The 24,163-nt window shown below is 36.5% G+C and overlaps 1 protein-coding gene across 1 annotated transcript in view; it reads right to left on the bottom strand.

The window, feature by feature from the left end:
* The window catches only part of LOC110372315 (LIM domain only protein 3), a 44,556-nt gene extending 20,393 nt beyond the window's left edge, over positions 1 to 24,163 (bottom strand). The window contains exon 1 of the mRNA XM_021328931.3: positions 23,733 to 24,163. The gene's annotated coding sequence lies outside the window, so the exon portion shown is untranslated. The remainder of the gene's footprint in view (positions 1 to 23,732) is intronic.

The following is a 24,163-nucleotide window of genomic DNA, read 5'->3' as shown; positions in this document are numbered from 1 at the left end:
CTAACCAAGTCAATTAAACGCTTACACTGGATATGCAACCAATAGCAAAGTAAAAATGTTACACAGGTATTAGGTGCTACGGCCCTCACTCTCTTCCCATTTAAACACTACACAATAGGCAAGTTACGAGTAGTGAATACACACACAGCTAAGCGTAGCTATATATCGATTGCGGTACAGTTCCCCCACATAATTGTCATTGTAACACGTCGCTGTAGATTCAGCGATAATGTAGCTAATTAACGCTCAGACGAGCGAGGCTGATTGTGGCGCTGCAGCGCTGTTACGTTGACTTAAGCTACAATAACTTAGCTCGAGTGCAGTAAATAAGTGTTCGTGATCGTCGTCCACTAGGTATTTTAATGAGATTTAATAGCGGCGGTCTGTCAGCCGCCAGCAAGCCCGCCAGCGGCTAAGCCAGCTCACAAGCAACGCACTCGGCTTTTAAGGCCTTAATTGGTTCCGTACATGTTTAATCCGCTTAATGGTTGTTTTGTCGGACAACACACAATAACAAAAATCCGGTTTCTACGCAGATAATTCTGATTGATGTGAAACTTTATACACTTGTCACTAGACATTCCAGTCATTAGGCAAATAGGCTATTAAACGGAACGAGAGACTGACATTTTACCTTCACCGAGCATTGAGCGATGCGAAGCAGTATCATTTACATCACGGCGTTAGCGCTAAATACAAGCTACCTTCACTGAAATCTCTGAAATAACTGAATAATTTAATGGCTTCATTAGAGGGGCGGCGTTGGATGCTAATCGTTATTTATAGACAATAAATTGTTATATTCATAGTGGTCGGAGCGGAAGGCGCATAAATTCGACGAGCGAGTGTCGGGTTGACACCTGTGATTGCATTTACAATGCTAATTCACGGCACAATATCACGTCATCTGCCGCCGCGCTTCACGTTTCACAATCGCGCTGACACACACCCAGCGCCGTAGCATGCGCCGCCGAGCCGCCGCTGCCGCACCCAGATATCCAACTAATGTCACCACGACATTTTACTATCCACTACTTTTTTGCAATATCCAACTTAATTACATTAATGGCAAAGCACCAAGCGCGTGCAAATGGCCCGCAACGACGCCCAACAACATAATATCCGATATTGACACAACCCGTGGAAATGATTGATGATTTAAATTCATTATTAAAAAGATAAAACGGGGAGTGGGTCGTTACACGTCGAGATAAGCCGGCGGATAAGCGGCCGCAATCCATTATCGAGCAGTTAATTGATAATTACTTTCTTCCATTACGCCGAACGAAAAACGTGGTGATTAACTCAGAATCGCTTTAACGAGCACAATGGGTCGACGTTCAATTAAAAACCCTTGTCGAATGTCGACGGCTTCGCAGAAAAGAGGAATCGACGCTGACTCAATCTCGTATACATGGAATAAGGAATTACTCGCGTGCGGAAAGTTTTTAATTAAATATTCACCCGTTTTGTAATTAAGACGCGATTCAATTGAGTACAATGGAGTTTCGTGCGGCGCTTTCCAAAGAAATCGGAGACAGCTTTAACGTTTTAATTTAATGCTTGCTCACAAACTGATACATATATGAATGTTTTACTTACCGCTTTCGTGTTGGCCAATTAATACTTACTTACTTTAAAAAATCTTAAAATTGTTGAACAGAAATAAATGTCTCATCGCTACATTCAGTTGGTTCTCCAAGGAGCTTAGAGGCTCTGAATTCATAATTGTTTAATGAATGTTTCAGTCGTTCGTGTAAGTGATCTGGTCTTAGTCGTACAAAATCTTTTCACGTGTCAGTGTAACTCCTGTGCGCCATCTCATATGCCGCATTTGAGCGTAATTTAAATGCATGCACATTACTCGCGAACGACGCTCTACACAATACCTTAATTTATTATAAATAGCTTTATTACATGACCGAACTCGTCAGGGGTTTTTTGAGGGAATTCGTGTTTTGTAACGAGCGTGTTAATTTAGGTTTCTAACACAGGCCACCTTTATAAAACAGGGCTAATTTAAGTTTTTTTTTTCAGTTACTGCACTTATATTTTATACCATTTATGAGTATACTACTTACTTCAACCAGACTGAAGCAAATAATACAGAATTTCCAGTTAGATTATTAAACTAAATCCCAACTTCAGCAAACTCCCAACTGCCTTTCGAAACGATTGTAAATTATATTTCCTATTAAATGATCTGAGAGAACTGATAAGATATAAATTTAATAAAAGTTTCTCAAAGTAGTTCAATAAACGTCTTAGTTATCTCTGTGTAATCCCCAAACGACCCAACTGGTAATCTCCTAGACGTTTAATTTCGCCATTTTAAATGAATCGCAGATCTCATATCCCGAAATCCTTACTGCGATTGGTTCGTCCGACCGCGCGTATAAATTCTTAAGGAAAATCATCTGCAGAATTCCAATAGCTGGTTGCTGATGTCCAAAATCGTGATATATCGTGGCTCAGGCCGTTTCCGAGCGCCTGTTTATGAGATATTTCATAACGTGCACACTTCTTCGATCATTTATCATCACTGATTTTATATTGAGGGCTCTACTCCTTGAGGGAAGACTGCATAGTAAGTAAGATTTTCGCAAACTAAGGGGCTAATAGTGTAGTGCCGTAGAGAATTATGTTTTTAGAAAGAACGAACCGCACAAGAATTACGCGTAATATAAACGTAACCACGCACGTCTGTATAAGTTTCTCAAAATATCACCTGACGCTATTAACACGGACAAGAAAATATTTCCTAACCATGTGCTAATGGTCCATACAAAGCGTTGTGATGTCGCTAATGAAACAGTTTCGGCAAAAAGTATGAACACGCCGCGCCACCGGCTTTTGACAGCCATGTGAAAATTGTTAGAGTGCTACCAACAGCACACAAACAGCTGTTATTAAGTAAATAATTGGTTGATTGTCTGGTCCCACAGAGAGCGATATGCCGCTCCAGGGTTCGATATAATTGCAAATGTAGTGTGTGTCGCCACGTGATCGGTCGCCAGTCGGAGCCTCGCACGGGAGCTCACTTGCTCCATAAACAGGTTTCCGTATTTTTCAATCAGAGAGCTGTCAAAGCGTTCTGACACCCTCATCCCGTCGGCTCGCACTCGCCGAGCACCGAAATTGGTTTTCTACATTCAATCCATACAAAGTTTAATGTTATTCGTTCGCGATATCACCGGGATGCTGCCGATGTTTACCGACGCGCCAAATCATATTGGATTTGCAAACTTTTGTTTGCGGACTTTATTTCATTTTACTGTTAGTTCAGGCCGAGAGAATGTAATTTTAGATATTGTCCTCGTCTATGTTTTGAATAAGTCTCTTGTATATTTGTTTTCTACGAAGTTGAAGATTTTATTAAAAATGCCCAAGTCGACTTCGATTTTGAATAAACGCAGTACTCTTTGCAAAAAGTACTAGTTACAAATTAACCGATCCGGATATATCCGCTAGAAAAGAGTAGAGCGCCAATAGAGGCGGCTAAAGGCTGGAGTGTGCCCGCAAGCGTTTATAAATTGAAGGGCTGGTACCTGCGGCTTAATACACCGCCGTTTCCGGTTCATTTCCGGGCGGCGCGCGCGGTGCCGGATATTGCTTTTAAGGTTGCGCCGCACGCCATCGCTCGCATTCACACGCGCGCATTATACGCCACGCTCTCCGCTCCGCTACGCGCTACCCACCGCTGCCGCCCAGCATCACACCAACGCTTTAATTAAACCATGACTAACTTTGTGACTAAATTCTGTATGTCATCTGTAAGACCTCTATTTTTGGAACAAAGTTTCCCCAAAATTAATATCAAAAAGCTGTTGTAAGCCGCCATGAAATTGGAATTTATTTAATACGTACAAATGAACGATCGGAAGCTTTACAAGAGCTGCATTAAGAGCGTCGGCATCATTACAAATAAAAATACGAGAAACATAATCCCTTGGAGCCGCTCCGGAAATTAAATTTTCCCTTAAGCTTAAAGTTTAATTAAGCAATATCACGCGAGTGCATAGTGGCCAGTTCAGTTGCGGAAAGCGTAGGGCGAGTGCTTCGGATCCCATTCCCGACAGCCGCGTCCCGGAGGATATGCGATTTGATGGACAGTCAATTTAAGAGCGATGCCGAACCGGCGACCGTGTGCGCTTTCATTTACACGAGAACCGACCGAGAGCGTATAAACACGCGTGTTACCGTTGCAATGGGAAAATACGTGGTAATTATTGAAATGCAGTGTTTAAAGCCAATTTATTTTTTATACAACTCTTAAATATTTACGAATATTACATCTTTTACGTAAATGGCATTCATTAATTTAACCTCAATGTCGTTCTTAAACTTCACGTGTAAATACTTAAATGTCAACAGAAACGACAATGACATTTTAAACATAACATTAGCACAATCGAAAAGTAGGAATTGTATTAGAAGCTGAGCTATAATCCTAACTAATTGGAACTGTGCGAGGTGCTGGCCACATTTGTTCAATAACGGAAACTACTATTTTTATTTATTTATTTATTTATTATTGCTTACAAGGTACATAATATATTTTGAAAGGTACAAAATGTCCAACAAAACTGTATACAACAGTTTGTCTGTTGGATCAGACTTTTAAAACTATTGACTTAGGTACATTGGTATTTACTATAGCTATTAAGTTTAAAATTAATTACATGTAGTATTAGTTCTATGTTGATAATTTTATTTATTATTTCTAAATATAATATATTTGTAGGTATTATATAATGTTATGTATATAAGTAGTATTAGAAGGTTATAATATTAAGTACGTAAGTATGAAAGTCGAAAATTATATAGTAAAATTAGTATAGATATAGCTTAAGTAAGAAAAGTAGTCGGTAGGTGCAGTAGTAGTAGTAGTTAGTAGGATATTTAATACAATAAAACGTTAAGGCAGTGTACTCAGTAGGTATTTTTTTAGATTATGCTTAAATTTATTTTTCTTTTTTTCGTCCCTGATGTCGTCTGGTAAGCTATTGAGTACGTATGGGACACGCTTTTCTAGCGTTCGGTCACCATAAACGTTATTGACTCTGAGTACTACATATGGGTCATAAACAAAACAGGCAAAAAAAATGTGCGTTTGATAAAAAATGGTTAAAACATACTTTGTACATTAATATTTTTATTTAATAAATTAACGATTTCAATGTTGTACCAATGTACGTTAAAATATTTTAATTTTATTTGATATTTTTTATAACATTAAAAAAAAAGTTACGCTTATGTACCCTTCCGTGGACCGTGTAAACCTAGGTTTGAAAGTTTGCTTAAAGAAAAAAAATACTTCAAATTAAAAGTTTCAATGTTTTTTTCTTTTTATTAGTTACTAACATCTTATAGTTGACATTTTACATTATTATGAAAAATCAGCACGCAATATAAATAAATTATTACACATAAACATGATGTTACCAATTTTGCAACCCCTTCCGTGGTCAACCTAAATTTTATATTCAATATTTGCTACGTGGAACGCGGCACTAGTTTATTTATTTTGGTTGGCAACATTGTCGACCTGTCAGTTGAGTAAAGCTATTTGGTAGAACACACTTGCGCTCCGTTAAAAAATTGTTGAAATATTCTTAAATAAGTGTTTGTTTTACTTTTGTGTTAAAGATCGTTGCAACTTTTCAGTTCCATCTATATTTTGGTAAGTACAGGCGTAAAAAATACATGTTTTGATTATCTTGGTGCAATATGAGAGGCCATTGGCAAAAACCAGATGCGCCATATTGTAACCTCAAAATTTCATGTTTTGAATGGCTATTTTAGTTTTTTTATCCCTTCCGTGGACAAACTTCTCGGTGGACACAATGTCCACGGAATAGATCAGGTCCACGGAAGTGATCTTTTTTCTAACCTATATTTTTTATGACACAATTAACATTAGAAAGCATGTATTTCTAGGTTTGTTTTGGCACTTGGCATCGCCCGCACTCCTGACATAACGCCTAATAGTACCTCCAATTAGTTTGACAATTTTTTTTTTGGCATTTTGGTTTCTAAATGTAATATGTAGTTAATGCTCGTTTTTGCTTGAAGTGGTGTGTACATGTGGGTTATGGTTTCTATTTCAGCTAATAATGCCAAGAGCCAGTAATCTTAAGCATCTCACTGATGAAGAAAAGAAGATTCGACGTCGTGAACAAAAAAAAATAAGCATGCGGCGAGCACGTACAAAACTGAACGATGCTGCTATTGAAGAGATACGCAAGAAAGACAGAGAGAGGTATCATAAGAAGAAAGAGACAGGTAAAATCAAGACTATTGAACAATATACTCCTAGACAACAGCGTCAAATTAGGAAAATGTGGAGAGAAAAATAAAAAAAACGACGTGAATTAATAAAAATGCGGAAAGCCACCGCTGTTTTATTAGAAGAAAATACTCCGCCATCAAGTCCTTCTTCGTCACATTCGCGCGCTGAAGTTGGAAGGGCAGTAGCTGCTCGTAATAAAAGAAAATTAAAATTAGAAAATGAGGCTTTACATTTAAGGGTCTTAGCAATGGGCAAACAAATAAAAAAATATAAGATGCGTATAAAAAGACTAAAAGAAAAGAAACAAAGCAATGGGAGCATGGTAGGTTCTAAAAAAAAAGTATTAAGGAAGGATATGAGACAAATTGTGCATGATTTTTTATTACAAGATGAGTGCAGTAGATTAACTGCTGGTAAAAATGAGACCATCACTCGAAATAAGATCAAACGTCAAATTCGTTTACTAAATGACACTCTTTTAAATTTACATGTATCTTTTCAAAACAAAACAGGAATTAAAATTTCTTATCAGACCTTTAGAAGATACCGTCCATTTTGGGTGTTGTTTCCGAAAGCTTCTGCAAGAGATACATGTTTGTGTTCGTTACACGAAAACAGTGATCATATAGTCCGATCACTTCATAAGGCAAAAATTATATCGTATGGATCTGCATCACATGTGGCTAAAGTACTTTGCTGTAATGACACACTTAATCCGAAATGCCTAGAGCGAACGTGTGAGGGATGCCATAATAAAAAACTCACCTTTCATGAATATGATCACAACGATCATATAACTTACGAGAGATGGACTGTTAAAAATGTTGAAGTAGTTATTAAGGGTAAGCCAAAAATATGTAAAAAATGTGTAAAAGAAACAGTGAAAACTACAAAGGGTGTCTCGTAAAATTATTAAATACTAACCTACCAATATACATGCAGCACATTAGCAATATGATTCATCAAATAAGGTCAATACAAACCATTAAGCAACAGCTATCTTCTTCTCAAGGTTTGTTACATATCGATTTTTCTGAGAACTACAACTGTAAATATAGTTCTGAAGTCCAGTCTGCCCATTTTGGTGGTTCCAAGCCACAGTTGTCACTTCACACATGTGTTTACTACAGCAGTGGACCAGCAACTCAAGACAAGACTTTTTTATCAACATCGATGTGCTCTATATCGGAAAACTTACGACATGACCCTGTGATGATATGTGCTCATCTTAGACCTGTCTTACAAAGAATCAACGAAATTAGTCCAAACTTATCAGATTTACACATATTAAGCGACGGACCGACAACACAGTACCGCAATAAATTAATGTTTTATTTTATTTCGAATTTCATAGCCAGAGAATTAAATAACGTTGATAATATTACTTGGCACTACAGCGAAAAAGGTCATGGAAAAGGAGCTCCTGATGGAGTAGGTGGATGTGTAAAAAGACTATGTGATAATTCGGTTGCAATGGGCAAAGACGTATCGGATTATGATTCTCTTATGTCTTGTTTAAAAGAAACCTGCAAAGGAATAGAGATTTATGGAATTGGTGACCCGTATATTCAGGACATTCAAAGCATTGCTGATAAGAGTAGAACGAAAGCTTTTAAGGGTACTTTAAAGATTCACCAACTTACTTGGAGTCGAAGTACACCAAATATTTTACATGCAAGAAGACTAAGTTGTCTGTCTTGCGCAGCTACGACAATATGTCCACATTTCGAAATCGGACAAATAAATGTTCAACCTGGAAGTACAAGGTCAAGCACTCCCAATAGTTTCGTCTCTGATGCCTTAAACTTATCTCCGAGAAATGTAGCCACACCTGATGCTTCTACAGTGTCATATAGGTCAATTCAAGTCACACCAGAAGAAGAAGTACTTCAAAGTGTCCCTACTCGTCCTAAGAAACGACTGAGGCTGGTTTCAGATTCCAATGATTCAAATGATTCAGATGATACTCGTATATTTCACTCGCGATTTGTAAGACAGCCATTTATTAATAACATAACAGACACGGAAGACGAAGAAGATTTGATTCTCCTTCCGCAACAAACTAAAAAACCATTCATTAATCCTTACACAGACAGTGAAGATGATGAATCTATATTTTAAATTGGTACATGAGCACCACCGTTTATTTTTCTAACTTTATTTAAATATCATAAACATCAGTGCAGGGCTTTGTAAAAGCAGAAACGCTTTCTTTTTTTTGCAAAAATATACTAATAATAATATATAAGTATATAATTTAAGTTATAAAATTTAAATTATTAAATCTTTAGACTCCAAAAAATATGTTGACGTTTTCTGTGAAAAAAACGTTTTTGCATTTTTACAATATCCTGCAGTGACGACGACGTAATTCTGTCAACAGAAAATATGTCATTTCTGTGGACATAAAGTTTTTATTTTTTTTTGTTTAACAGTGTTGAATGATTCATTGTATTGTTAATATGAAGATGTAAAGTGCAGCATGATTGTTATTTTTCTTATGTTTTCGAAGTTTTGGAATTACTTTTTTTTTATTAAAAGCTCTATTTTATACTTTTCTGTGGATTATCTGGTATTTTCGGTGGACACATAAAAATAAAAATGTCACATATTTTCATGAAAATAAGGTTTTGATCTCTGATTGTGTGGACAGTATAATTATTTTACTATTTGGCATAATACACACTGATTTTTTATAATAAAGAACACTTTTTTATTTTTTTATTTTTTTTATTCCTGTTTTGTTTATGACCCATATTTACCAGACGACATCGTTCGGGTGTTGTATTTGTTAGATACATTTATTAATAATGATGAATTATGCTCCTGATTACCATGGTTATTAGTTGCGAGTAGGTACTTATGTTTAATGCTTACCGGTAATACCTTGCAAAGTTTATATAGTTTATAATAATCTGTTTTATATTTATTTTTAGTTTTTTTATCCACCAAGAGTTTTAGGAACCTTACTTGTATATTTTCTATTTTTTCTATGTAAGATTTGAATGTAAGTCCATAGCAATCAAGAGCATAGTCTATTATAGATTCTACCATACATGAGTACAGTATTTTTAGAGTACTAGTAGGAACTCGATAACTTAGGTGGTAAAATTTACTTAGTATGGTTTTAAGTTTATTGCACAAGAAATCTATATGCTCTTTCCAAGTGAAATGCTCGTCGACTTTAACTCCTAGATAAGTTACGCAATTAACTCTCTGGATAGGTTTACAGCTACAATTGACAAGGTTACCATGAATGCAATCAAAAGTATGAGTGTATAGTGGCAGAGGATTTTCCTTTAGTGGTAAGTATGGTGAATGAATGATGATATATTGCGTTTTATCCGTATTTAATACTATGCCATTATCATGAGACCATTTAACTACGGCGTCCACGTCTTGCTGTACTAGGCGACACGTTTCAGCGAGGTCCGTGCCGGCTCGCAAGGCGCAGAGGTCGTCCGCGAACATATGCGCCGAGCAGTGCTTTAGCACATTACATAGACTGTTTACATGCATTAAGTAGCATACGGGACCACTTCCTGAGCCCTGCGGTACCCCGCAACGGACCATTTTTTCATCGCTCAACGTGTCGCCTATCTTGACCCGGTAAGAGCGTGATGTGAGGTAGTCTCTGAACCATTCCTTCAGAGGCTTCTCCACACCACACTCTTCTAAAGATGTTATTAAAGTGTTTGTTTCTAAGGTGTCAAACGCTTTTTTGTAATCAAAAAATATTGCGACTATAAACTTTTTGTCATTTAAGTAGTTGTTAATTTCGTTGGTAAAGTTAGACAGTAGTGTATTAGTACTCTTTGCTTTTTGGAAACCGTGTTGTGATTTATTTATTATGTTATGTGTGCGTAAGTAGGTGCTAAGTTGATTTATTATGCATTTTTCTATAATTTTGTCAATACTGGATAAAATTGCTATCGGTCTGTAGTTAGAGTATGTCTTGCGGTTGCCTTTTTTATATATAGGACGTATTATTGCTTCTTTCAATTTTTTTGGAAATGTGTGTTTTTCTACGGATAAATTAATTAACTTCGCTATGACAGGACTTATTTCGTTAACTATTATTTTTAAATCTGACATACGTATGAGGTCGCTTCCAGGTGATTTGTTAGCGTCCATGTTTTTGATAATTTTGGCAACGTTATTTTGAGTCACTGGTTGCCACCTCATATTTTTGTCAGGTTTTTGTACGTAACTCTGTCTACTTAACCATTTGTCGTCACATATATGTTTAATTTGTTGGATTTCCTCATCAAATGTAGTTGCAAACCCATCCGCTATATCTTTCGTATTTCCCTGCGCTTGCATATTAGATAATATCACAGTATCTAGAGATTGCCTGCTATTTCCTAATAATATATTTATTCTATCCCATATCTTTTTAATATTTTTGTTACAATTAATAATACTTTGTTTATCGTATTCGTTGCTACATTTAGTTATGGTTTTAAAACATTTGTTTCTATATTTGGTATATTCTAATCTTTTTATCATATTCTTTGGGTCATTGCACCAAACCTTGAACAGTCTATCTCTCTCCTTTATTAAATCTTTTAAATAATCCGTAACCCAACTTTTATTTCTAGAGCTTACACTAACGTTTACAGTTTTATAGCAATCATTGTAGATCTCAATAAATAGCTGCTTAAGCGAGTTATACAATTCAATTGGACATTCGATAGACAGCAATGCTTTAAAGTCAGTACTCAATAATCGCTCTCGAACCAACTTATTATCAAGAACACGGCGACAACTCGCGGTAGGCATATTTCTCCCGCTCCGATCGTCAGCTGATGGCCCGCGTCCGCGCGATGCGCTGTTGCCAGCTCGCACGCTATTTTGTGTGGCGCGGTTCCACTGCACTGCGGCAGACACGAGAAAGTGATCCGATATTTTTTGACGTATGACCGCGGAATTAATTTGTGCTGAAGGTGCTCTAATATATATATGGTCTAGGCATGATTCGACTACATTTCCTTTCATAATTTCTTTACGTGTTATTTTATTTATGCATTTAATTAAACCAAATTCGGCTAACAATGTTTCATATTCCATTACCCGGCAGTCTTGACTTTTTAATAAGTTTATATTTATATCTCCACATATAATTAAATTATTCTTTATTGGTAAATTTTCTAATACTTTACGTAACTCTTCGAGAAATTGTCTAGTTTTATCTTGTTTGTTAATTTTTGGTGGTCGGTAAATACATAGCAAATAAATCGGATCACTCTCGCTGTCGAGTGCAATGGAAACACACTCTGCCGATTTCATATTTTGTATACACATTCGATATCATTTAATCGTGCTTTCAAAGTTTCGCGCGAATAAACTAGTACGCCGCCCCCGGTTCGCCCCGTTCTTGTAACACTATGGATATTAAATCCTTTAATTTTATATAAGTTTATCATAGAATAATTAATGTTTGGTTCGGTAACTATTATTATGTCGATATATTTTAAATTATCATGTAAAGTAACAGTTAGTTCGTGAAAATTCTTTTTTAAAGATCTAATATTTAAGTGTAAAATACAAAGGTCATTTTTATATTTAACAGATGATATCCACGTTTTTAAATTTTCTACTTCGGATGTTGTAATTGTATTATCACTAATTATATCAATATTGTCTAGGATAGTGAATTTTGATACGGTTTTAAACACTTACTACGTGAATATTATGAATATAGGTACCTGTTAAGAATAAGGACATTAGACTTGTACCTTTGATTTCGTTTTGAGCAGATCGTTGATGTCGTTATCACATCTCACCCAGATCGAATTTTCATCTTCATTTTTCTTGACTAAAATTTTACCTTTAGAAATCCATATATACTTGTAATTGTTGTGCAGTTCTTTCTTTGTTTTCCATAGTAGTGTTCTAGTAGCCTTTGTCAGATCTTCGTTTATATATATTTTACTATTGTTGGTTCCACCGGTTATTTTGTCACTCGTGATGTCCGAGAGTTTTCGACGTTGAGTCAGCCAAGCGTCGCGGGATTCGGTTCCCGAGGTCTTAAATCCGACGATAATTGAAGCAGCTTTTACTCCTTGTTTTCTTGGCTGGTTTCTCCTCACCCAATCTATATCATCGCTGCTGACATCAATTATCTTTCCGATCTTGCTGACTATTTCCTTTACGTTTTCATCCGGCATCTGTTCAATACCTACAATTTCGATGTTATGTTTGCGTGTATTTTGCTCAAAATCGTGCACACGCTGTTCTAACGCGACGTTGCATTTTTCCAGGTATGTGCACTTGTTGTTGATGTGTTCTACTGTCTTCTCTAGTTTATGTATTTTATCTTTCGATTTTTCATGTTCAGTTAGTAGGGTATCGTACTTATCGGAGAGTAATGACATACTATGTTTTATGGACTCCAGCTGTTTAATGAGTCCAGGAATTGCACGTACATTTTTTTGTATATCCTTTAGGATTTTATCTGGCTCTCGGCCGTCTTCCTCCTGGTCCTCACTATCCGACTCATCTTCTTCACAATTATTGCAATATATTCGGTTTTTACCCGCTTTTAAATCGGCAGCCAAGCCTTTCACGCAGCTTCTATGATAGGTACCCTGGCACTGTCCTTGACATATAAAATGAGATCCTTTCCTAGAAAGTACTTTTCTACACTTAAGACACTCCATTATTATTTTATTCAATAACGTACGAACTTAATATTTATTCGCTTCGCGAGCGCGATACGAGCGGAGCGGCAACGTCACAATTTGCACGTGCTATTCCTACGATGCGCTGCGAACTATCTAGAATTTTAAGAGCAAAAACATTAATCTGGTTGATATTGAGCAGCTGGCGACGACGCAATCTCTTCCTGGCACCTTCACGACGGCGGGCGTCACATGTGCTTTATTAATTATGTTCTATACTCACCTTTATGCCGACACGCTTATGAATATTGGATAACGTAACAGTACCATTAGTTTGAAATTTTGTTTGTATTTCACGCAGAATACATTGATCTTTCTCATATTCAGACCTTTGGGAAAAGGGCAATAAAGTAGGTACCTTATAAGTATATCGAGATTCTCTGTAACAGATTAATGTAACCACGACATTCAATATTTTCGTAGCAAGATAAGATTCTACGAAACTTAAGTTCTTAGAATTATTTTAATATCTCAATTTTCGCAATATTAGCAAAAAAACTGTTTTATGAGTTGAATCATAACGAGGAAACATGTAACTTTGGAGTTAATTAATAGAGCGCTAATTATCTTTGTCATGTTTTTACCTAACATCCTAACTAATGAATCTACAAGTTTATGCTTTATAATCTGACTAAAAGAATAATTACATAATACATGTATCTTTTTTTTCAAACAAAATCAGTTCACCTTTTATTATATCTATGATTACATTAATTAATGATAAAATAATAAAGGGGGAAATATTAAAACTAAGTATCAAAATATTCATCCGCATCGCTGTCAGCGGGGATCGTGCCCAAAAGGCTTGCTGCATTGCCACGCTGGATGGCAATGCATATCCTTTGGCCGAAGTATAGACCAGCCCGTAAGTATCTTTAAATATATTTTTTACATTCCTTCACAAGTTAGAAGAGACTACCTTATTCAAGTAATAAATACCTATGTACCGCAATATTTACTAGAAACAACAAACTGATTGACCTATGTTACACAATACGAGATTCTAAAATCAACGATTCCACTTAAAATTGTGACACAAACATTGACAGATTTGCCTCTTATTAACTCATCCATTAAGCATTAATATTAAACATGATTGCCCAAACTAAGTAGTAGGTAATCAAACATCTTCGTATAATCTTACATCATTTAACATTCAAAATGACCACAGGGCATTATTAATTCACAGTAATTTGTTGATTTGTCGTACGAAAAACTAAATTAAATTTTATGACGTGTGAATATATTAAAATGTCTAATGTACGTTTCGTGTTATAATTTTTTTCCCACCATTAACGATTACCATATGGTACGAGTACATTAAAGCGTCGAGTTAATAGACAAAAACTTTGGAACATTGTATTGTGTACTAGATAAAATGTATAGGTACTTACGGATAAGCATGCGGTTTCAATTAGAGCCGGGTATTACGAAACTTTATAAAGCAATTACATTTTATTGCGAACATTAAATATCTACAGTGTGTTGGTTTAAAGCTAGTATATTTAATGTCACCAACTTTGCAAACATAGAACGCATTCATAGCATTTTTGTAAACTCGAGCACAAAATGAACTTGAAAAATAAAAATTTCCATTAAGCTTTTTATTTCCCATATTAAGTTAAACATACTCAGATAAGGTGAACAATTTGAAAATCAATATCTATTTGTGAACATTAGTAAGGAAACTGGTCTTATCGCTCGCCCTGATTCGGCTGCATTAAATCGTTTCCATTACTTTAAGTAGAATTCGATGTTTATGTCAAACGCGGCAACGATAATATCGCAATTTATTTTATTAACACATTCACTCTAATGGGGAGCAGGTCGGATACTCGCACGGATTAAATTATAATAGATGACATATTAATTATTATTAATGCATTTCTGACGGCTGCACAATTTTATGTGGGTAAAGTATGTAAGCAAAAGAATTAACATAACACAGAAGGTGTCCACGCTTTTTTTATCCCTACTTATGCTTATAGTTTAAATCGTTGTTCGGTGTCAAATAAAAAAAATGGATTATAACTATAAATTAATTTATGGCAGTTCTTTAATGGAGTATTCAATACCAATTAAATTTCAATGCCCACGTAATTATTCTCATACATAATTATGCAAATTTTAATATCTCATCACAAATAAGCTGCGTAAAAGCGTTTCTGCCTAATCTCGAGTCTATTTAGCAATATATTACAACAGACTCTCAAAAGTTTCTCCGCATCCATATTTTATAATACATTATTTACGGAATCGCTGCCCACACCCGCTGCAGACCGGATTTAAACAATAAATATATCGCTTTAAATTTCTACGTCCATTCTCACGATTAAATCGGGGCTATACGTATCGAGTGTCAAGTAAGTAAGAGATTATATCATGTCGATATAGTTTGTTAGCAAAAGCACTGCAGTTTATCCGCCGTTAAATCAAAGCTGTAATATCGGAGTAGTGCAAGTGCTGTAATTTACATAAATGTGGCTCATGCAGACTTGTTTCACTTAATGTTAACCGTGGCGCCGCCGATGTGGGGTTAACTTGGATCTCTAGCTATAAATTCTTAACTTGTGAACTCTTACTCCCCAACAATAATGTATGGAATTAATTACCCGTCTTAACAAATGTGATTAGCAAATACTTAACCAAAGTTTAAATACACACATGTCTACTAAGTTACAAAGGAAATCATCAAATATAAAGCATTAACCCTTTACATAAATGTATTAAACTAACACTAAACCAGACGATGGAGACGCAATTTAAATTTCCATGTGTAAGAAGATTAAAACACTTTCTTTCCGACCAAATATACCCTCACGATCCTTTTTAATACGATAATATGCCTCTATCTTTCGTCTGCAGTCACACACGACCCTTGTGTGCTAATTGAATTTAAGGAATAAAATCCAATCGCCCCGATTCTTTATTATTCAAGATCCAATTTGGATAAGGTCTGATCGGTCCGAGGGGCGGCCCGCCTGAGAGGGGCAGTCGAGAATAAAATTGGTTTGTCACTCAAAACATAAGGTTATCAGTTTTGATATGAATGTATCGGTTTATTTGAACCTTGGCGTATACTGGTATGTATAAAAATAACTTATCAATTTTAACCCTTTAACTGGGTGACAGTTGAGAAGATAGATGTATAGGTACATCCGTCAATTTCGTATCGTTGTTTATAATTATTTCAATACGATGATAAATAGATAAACGGTGGGATATAATTTATGAAAATCTCATATGTTTTAAAGCGTGTAAAATAACGATTACAAGGGTGTTACAACGTAGACTGTAATCACTAATCGGTCCGTCAGCGTAGACGTTATTTACGGCGGCGCGGGCGCGTGCGGTGGCGGATACCTCTCGATCCAAGATAACAGTGATGACAGTGCGCTATCGCCGACACACAGCCATGCCGAGCCCCACAGACACCCCCCTCTATACTAGTGCAAAATAAATATTGCAACCACACCATGTGTTCCGAGGGTATTAAAAATATTTGTTTCTATTCAGTTCCCAACAAAACAAATGAGATTTGTTTTTAAACTCAACATAGGTATTATTTGGATTCTTAATATAAAAAAATACTCGTAAAAATAAGTTATTCCATAACGAGTTTACTTCATAATAAGACACAAACAAAATTCATGAATACGATAATAATATCTTGTTTACATTTAATTAATGTTCTTTTTCTGTATCTATCGTTGCAAGCGTGTCAACAAGCCGCTACGTGGCTGGAGTCACGAAATTAATGGCAAACAAACATACAGTGGCTTCTATTAGTGTGTGACGCACTGATTGCTATCGCACAAGATGGATTGGGCCGTATGTATACACCCCTTGATATGCACTTCTTTGCCTGACTTGCTTTTATTACTTACTAGTAAGTAAATTGTACGTGAACAAATGAGTCCAGAACTCTTAATTAAATTGGAATAAAAACTTTTACACAGCGAAAACGGACCTTAATCTTCATGAAAGATGAGCAGTTAGTTATGCTTATTACATTTGTTTCACAAAACGAACCTTAATTGAAGCATTCGTTTCGATATGTTTCCGGAACATGCACGCTTTCCACGTAAAGATAATTAAGATTCATAACCGTAATCTTATAATAAATAGTTTTGCGTCAGAAAGAAAAAGACAAAAAACATTTAGAAAAATAAATTATCATATTAAATTCAATATACAAACTTTAATAAGCTTCTCTGATTTTGAAGAAATGTTAAGCTGAATGAGACATAAGCAGTCTTTCTTCACTGACTGATCAACCACCGTTATAAGAGCCGAGACAATGTAATCTGCGTGAACAATCAGAAATAATGCAGGCTCAGTAACAATCTCCAGACGTTACGAATGCATATAATTGCCTAAACTGAGTGGATCACTGAAAGGCGCTGGAAATTACTCTGACGAGGGAACAATAGTGGTGAACTCATGAAGTTAAACTGCAATATGTATACATACTCGTATATGTCTTTATTTATGTTCTTCATAAGTCTTTTATGTTTTGTATTTTAAGAAAATAACATTCTGTCATTGTGTCATTAATCTTAGAATTCGTTTTCAATTTTCGAATCCCTTAAAAAATCCTCTCAGAGCGTAACACTTATACCTCGTTCCACGCTGAAGTTGATATAGAACACCGCAGTTCCTTTAGCATCAATCCATCATATAAGCACATGAAGCTTCAAAGTACGTTCAGGTGCAAAGCTGGCAACTGACAAGAGTTATATAGTTGAATGTGAAACGATCATTGAAAGCGCGGAAATTAAATAGCCGCTCATATCCGGGCGTTGAAGTGTCGTGTCGGGCCCGTGTTCAGACAGCCACCATGCACCCACTTGCTCCGATACTCACGGTGAGCACAAAGGATCAACTCTATATGATCCTTCTATTTTTACACTGGGTAATTATTCGCTGTAACAGCGTTTTCACATTGGCGGATTTTTCGCTCAGGTTTTTACGAGCGACAACGTTCGGTTTTGACGGGCCTTGTCGCGCGATTTTTAAGGCCACATTTGTACCGGCATTTGGCAATTGTTTGCAATTGTTCGGATTTTCCACTCTAAAACTCCGCCAGTGTGAAAAGGCTATTAAAGTCATTGCGTTTGTTTCATAGCGTTTAAGGCGAATGAACTTCATTCGCTACAAGATCTTCAATGTCTGCCTTTAAATTGAAAACTGATCAATTGTGATCAGCCAGCAATCGAAATGCGATCGTGAGTCATTCAGAATGATTTTTATTAAAATCTTTATTCGACGACTGCAATTTTCCCCTTTTCGCCTCTATCCTCGATTAACGGTTGATATGCCTGTTTGAGACTTGATTTGAAAACTAAACGTAGGCTTATAGTGAAGGAGGATATATTAAATAGCTACATCAATTCTAGAAGAAGAAAGGGATATAACCTATAACGTTTCAACATATGAATACAAATACTTATCATAAATATCTAAAGAAACAAAGAAAAAAACTATCCTAGTAGACCAATATATGAGAGAGACAAAGATATGCTTTCCTTTTTGAACATTTGTTAACAGTGCTGTTAAATTATTTTTACAATTAGCATTGGCAAAATAAAGGGTAAAAAATAACTTTAAAGGCAAAACAGACGATTGTCGACTAACCCTAAGCTGGCAGGCACTCGTAAAATATTAATTAGGGATTGTTATCATAATATGCGGTTAGTCCGCTATCGCTTGTGCCGCATGGTCGCGCGGCTCACAACACACGCATGCGCTTCACCCGTGAGCTGCCAATCACCCGTACACCACAATCAATTCAAACCAATACTAATATAAACGCTATTCTTTCTTAATTGGACTAATTATGCACACCCAGTTATTAGTTTCGTGAGCAAAAATATAAACAATGATAAAACTTTAATTATTGAGCCCAGATAAACTTATTAATTAAGCATAAGCGTTATCATTCAATGCATAACAAGTTTTTTATTGGTTTTCTATGGCAAAAATAACCTTTGTGTTTTTTCCATAACGTTGAATCGAGATAACATGTTTTTCTAATAACATTCATGAAGTAAGTACATATGTAAGTAAGTAAGCATAGCACGAACAGACTAGTTATTATAATCAGATAGATGTAGACAGCAGTGTTCTACGTTTGACACTGATAACCTCTGTAATTAATTTCGATAAATAAATTATGAAACAGTATACTGGCTCGCTGAGATTTGGGGGAGACATGCATGTCACGACGGACTATGTAACAGGTCCATATCCGGGTTTCACTATGTAGTCATAATGTATCGATTTTTAAATATTTGTAGGAACAGTAAAATGAAAATGATTGGTTATTAGCCTATAGAATCCTCGAGTTATTTATTAGCTTTCATCACTTTACATATATTTCTGAAGTATGAAAGAATCATTAGAACAATATATTCTCTGAAAACCAGGGAAGCAATTCCGCGACACATGACTCTGAAGAAATTGGATCTTAGCAACAAAATATTGTCACTTATTAAAGTAAAGAAATTGGCAAAGCGTCAGGTGTTCCTGTGGAGTCGAAGCCTATTACACGTAATGACGATGAGTATACATTTTAGAGGAACGCTCCTGTTAGTGTAGGCGAGCCAATTAGAAGTGTTAGGAGGTGCCCCGCGCCCCTCGGCTGTTCAATTAAACTCACTCTCGTTGCTGACGACGGCGCACCCGCCGACGCCGCCGGAGCCGAGTACCACCTCGTAATTGCGTAAGCCACTTCAAAAACAAACCTCCGCTTTTTTGCACCGACGCTAACAATGGAATCATGTCAGACACCACAAGAACACCCCTCCATTCTATTCTTCTACTGTGTAACTATTGAGTTGTTAATTAAATTCGCACAACATAATGGCCACTCGCAATCCGACATGAGCGGGTCGCTATCGCGCCCGCATAGAGGTGATTTCAGCACAAGCCGCGCTTAGCGATCCGTACTGATGCAGCTTCTTGTTTAATTACAACAATAGTGGTCCCTAATGAGAGTTTGCGCTAATAAGCACTGCAGAATGTAATCAACATGCTTCGCCGGCCTAATGAGTCGAGTTCCTGGCAAAAACAAGCACCCTCGACATTTTACTGAAGATTAATTAGGCGTTGTACCTATACGGCAAGATTGGTATCCTCAGTTGCGCCGGAAGGCCCCTGTTTCTAACGTGTTAGCTGCTTAAGCGATTTTCCTGGAAAGTGATGTTGAGAAGCCATTGCCTATTGGTATCGTATCACGTACGAGGACACCGGACCGCAGAGTCGTACCGCGAATCAGAGTTGTTTGTGAGCCGTATGGCGATCGTGCCAAGAGCGCCTTTAAATAACTGCTATTGACAACAAAGTATACATCCCTGGTAAACGTCGTTAACTTAAATAAGTACGTTTGATTACGTCGTAGCTAGCTACCCCATTAAAACTTAACGAGGGGCAACCCCGGGGAAAATAACTAACCCAATTTCCCTTTGCCGGGAAATCATTAAAAGTCTTAAAAGGGTCTTTTCATATATTTTTTACCCTGAAGCGTACGTGCAAATAAACACATTTTTACATACTCGAACAAACAATTCTCCTAACGAGGCGGGAGCGTAACGAGCGCGCGGCGGGCGCGGGGCGGTGACCAGCGGGCCAGCAGAGCCCGCACCGCGCTAATTGGAAGGATACGTCCGGAAATGTGTCTCGTTACACACGGCGCCTACCTGCCGTCCGCGACTAGCGCCTCAGCGACACGACACCTCTGATTTATCTCAGCCAATACATTCAAATTGACAGCCGAAACTTCAGTGAAACCCGACAACTATGGCACCGCATCCCGCCACACATTCCCACCGCACTTACCTTTCGGCATCATACCAGGTGGTGCTATCTAATTGCTTCAATCTCCGATAGGTCGTTAAGGTTGTATTCACTAAAATTGCCTTGCACTAATTTGAAAGACATTTAAATGTTACGACCAGTTTACCGCATGCTAATTGTTGTGACATTTGCGTCTCGCCCTGTGGCGGATGTGGGTGATACTTTCTCGGTTTTCACATAAAAGGTTAAGAAACATCACCTACCTAAGATAAATTTAACTTCTTTTGTTAAGTTTACGTACATAAATGTCATAAAAACATAAATCTGTGTGCAGTGGTTGAAAGCTAATTGGCTGTGTTTAGTTCTGACGACAATTAATATCAATTGAACGCGTAATACCATTAGTTCATTTAGCATTCTCAGGGATTTCGTGATGCACTAATAGGTAATTTAATTAATAGATTTCCCAATTAGTGTTCGCTGTATAATTAATGGATGTGTGCTGTATTAGCGTCGGATACAATCTGATTCGAGACTCGTCGGCAATTACGGACGACTACAAAATACGTCGAATTCCGCGTAATTGCTGAGAATATTACGGCAGTGAACTTAATTGTTCTCGACTTAATTAATTAAGCTTTTGTTTGAAACTAACAGCAAAGTGTAGACTTGGCAATTCTAAATTGGATCTTGTAATTACCTTACCCTCCCTTTTGCTGAAACTGTATACCTAATTTCAATTATGGGCCAAGCTTTGTTAATGAAATCAATTATAATTGGGACACAATGAAATGAATTCTATTTGAGCTGAAGGAACAATCGATTTCATTAACTAATTTACTGTGTTTTCATACAAACAATAATGGAGGAATAAATAAGAATGTTTCACAATACTGTAGGGGTTCGGGATAATGATAAACAAACGAATAACGTCGGGTGTTCATTTCATGCGTCGGTTGAGTACATATTGTTGTCTTCATTATGTAGAGTTCGGCATTACGTAGGCCGTCAGCGAATCATTACGGATGCCTCTAATGAGTATCTCTTGTGCGCCTAATAATAATCCTAATCGACATTTCCTAGGCTGCTCTGGAGGCGGTTAATGAACTAATTAATGGTGCTACTATACCGACCAAGTTACTGTTTAATTCCAATTGTAATAACAATGCATTTGCGTAAACAGATTTAATTGAATGTTAATTTGTGAACGCTATTAATAATATTGCATTGCATGCTATTAATAATAGGTGCTTGCTCAGTGATATTAAGCATAGTGCTAAGATATTTATTATTTTTTTAAGTCTATATTCCATATTTTATCTAAGACCTTTAAATTTCTTTGTATCAAATGGGATTGGCTACGATTTCCACAACCCTCTTTTCATGACTCCTGAAAAGAATTAGAACAAAATATATGGTAATATCATCCCAGTATTCCTACAAAATATACAGAAACAACTCTCAATCTACAACGTTACTTAGAAAGTTTTTGAGACTAATCATCGCAACAGGCTAATGAATTTGCAATTAAGATATGATCGTGATGTTATTAATAAAAACAAGCAGTAGGTAATGTTCCAAAGTAAAAATAAAATACGGGTACCTAATTAATATAAAATATAGGCATTCCATTTAATCTAAAGTTTAAAATTAAAATAACGTAATTTATATTCGGTCAGCATCATAAATATCTTAACATTTAAATCTTGTTAAGTAACTTATCTATTGAATTAGGTTACCACTTTACATATTTATGATGTTAGAAATTAAATTCTACGATAAAAGCTGAGATAACACTAAGTAGTGTAATGACCTCTGCATCTTCGATGTTGCATCTGTGACATTTGGACAATATATTTTATTGTCTAGTTAACAAGGTATACTATTAATTAAATCAGTTTTAATACACGTGCAGAGAAAGGAAACTTTTCTTCATAATTTCAGCGTGAAAACTTGCAAGTAAGGTAGGTAGAGGTACATATTGTATCATGTTATACTGAGTCGAGGAGCCAGGGGGGTGGGCAAGGGTTGGGGGCTCCACCAACTTTAATTAAGACACAATAATTAAAATAACAAGCGGCGGGCGTGGTGGCGCATCAGTATGCGAACTCGTGGGCCCGTGGGCTCGTGGGGCCGCATACGACACGACACTAATCCACCGGACACACACTCGCTCCTGCCAGCTATTGTGTGGAGCTGTGGACCCCCCCGGCTTGACGCTGACGCTTCAATCATGTTCGCGCTGATATTGCTACAGTTCGCACCGAAGGTCACGTGATCGTGTTATGAAAACAAATCATTGCATAAACATAGTTTATTAATTCAAACATCTGTATTTAATTTGTTCATATATTTAGCAAGCCTTACTCCTTGTAACATAATATCGTATAATGTGTCATAAAATATAGATAACGTGCAAAATATGTGCGAAATCACACGAAACAATGGAAACAGCCACTTAAAGTTTTTATAACATTATCTGCTTCAACTCAATTGGCTTTACGCAATTCTTCTTAAACGTCGCACTTTTACAAAAACGTAATTAAGCAATTATCTGAAGCACCGGATCTTCCAATTATACTGAATGGACACGCACACATGCCCAAATTATATCACAACGTGTGTTATCGTATCGCACACATGTAAACATTAACGTGAATGAGTTAACTTTCTCATTTGAAAGCGCACTCTACCTAATTGGTCGCTGAATTAGATAATAACTGTCAGAATAATATGAGCAATTTATAATGTCTGCAAAACGAATTTAATTACGGTTTAGATAGTTTAATTAATATTTACATCATACCTTCCTATTGCGAAAAATACTTAATTTAACATAATAAAAGAAAATAAAAACATTTTAAACCCAAAGATAAAAAACAAGTTGTTTTTGTAAAAAATGTGCCTATCAAGCAGTGTAAATTATATTAAAGCCAGAAAAAATGCCATAAGTAGCTTACCTTTAAACTGTATTTTCCGATGAAAACAGCAAACAAAACATGTATTTTCCAACAAATCTTAACAGGAACCACGAAAAACAAATCCACAGTCAAAATATAGAGCACCAAAATAAATTGATACAATACTTGTCCACAAACAATTATTGTCACTTCAGATAGGTTTACGGAAAATTCGCTTTTCTAAGTTAATGTCCAACACCTGCAAGTCGCCGGTAACGCAGTCGACCGAGAGATATTATCCTTAGAGTAGCGCTGGCCAATTAAAATGATTTATTAAACTTGTAATTAAACGACAAGGAACGTTCGTACGAGGTGGTCGGCAGCTCGTGTAAAGTTTGAAACTGTGGGAGGCAAGCCGGCACGTAGTGTGTCGAGGAGGACTCGCGGCGAAGTGAGGCGAGCGCGACTGTGTCGGGCGGCATCGGCAGGCT

This window comes from Helicoverpa armigera, chromosome 10, assembly GCF_030705265.1.
Source record: "Helicoverpa armigera isolate CAAS_96S chromosome 10, ASM3070526v1, whole genome shotgun sequence".
Taxonomy (NCBI): domain Eukaryota; kingdom Metazoa; phylum Arthropoda; class Insecta; order Lepidoptera; family Noctuidae; genus Helicoverpa; species Helicoverpa armigera.
The sequence above is the reverse complement of the archived record's forward strand: the minus strand, read 5'-3'. Positions and strand labels throughout refer to the sequence as shown.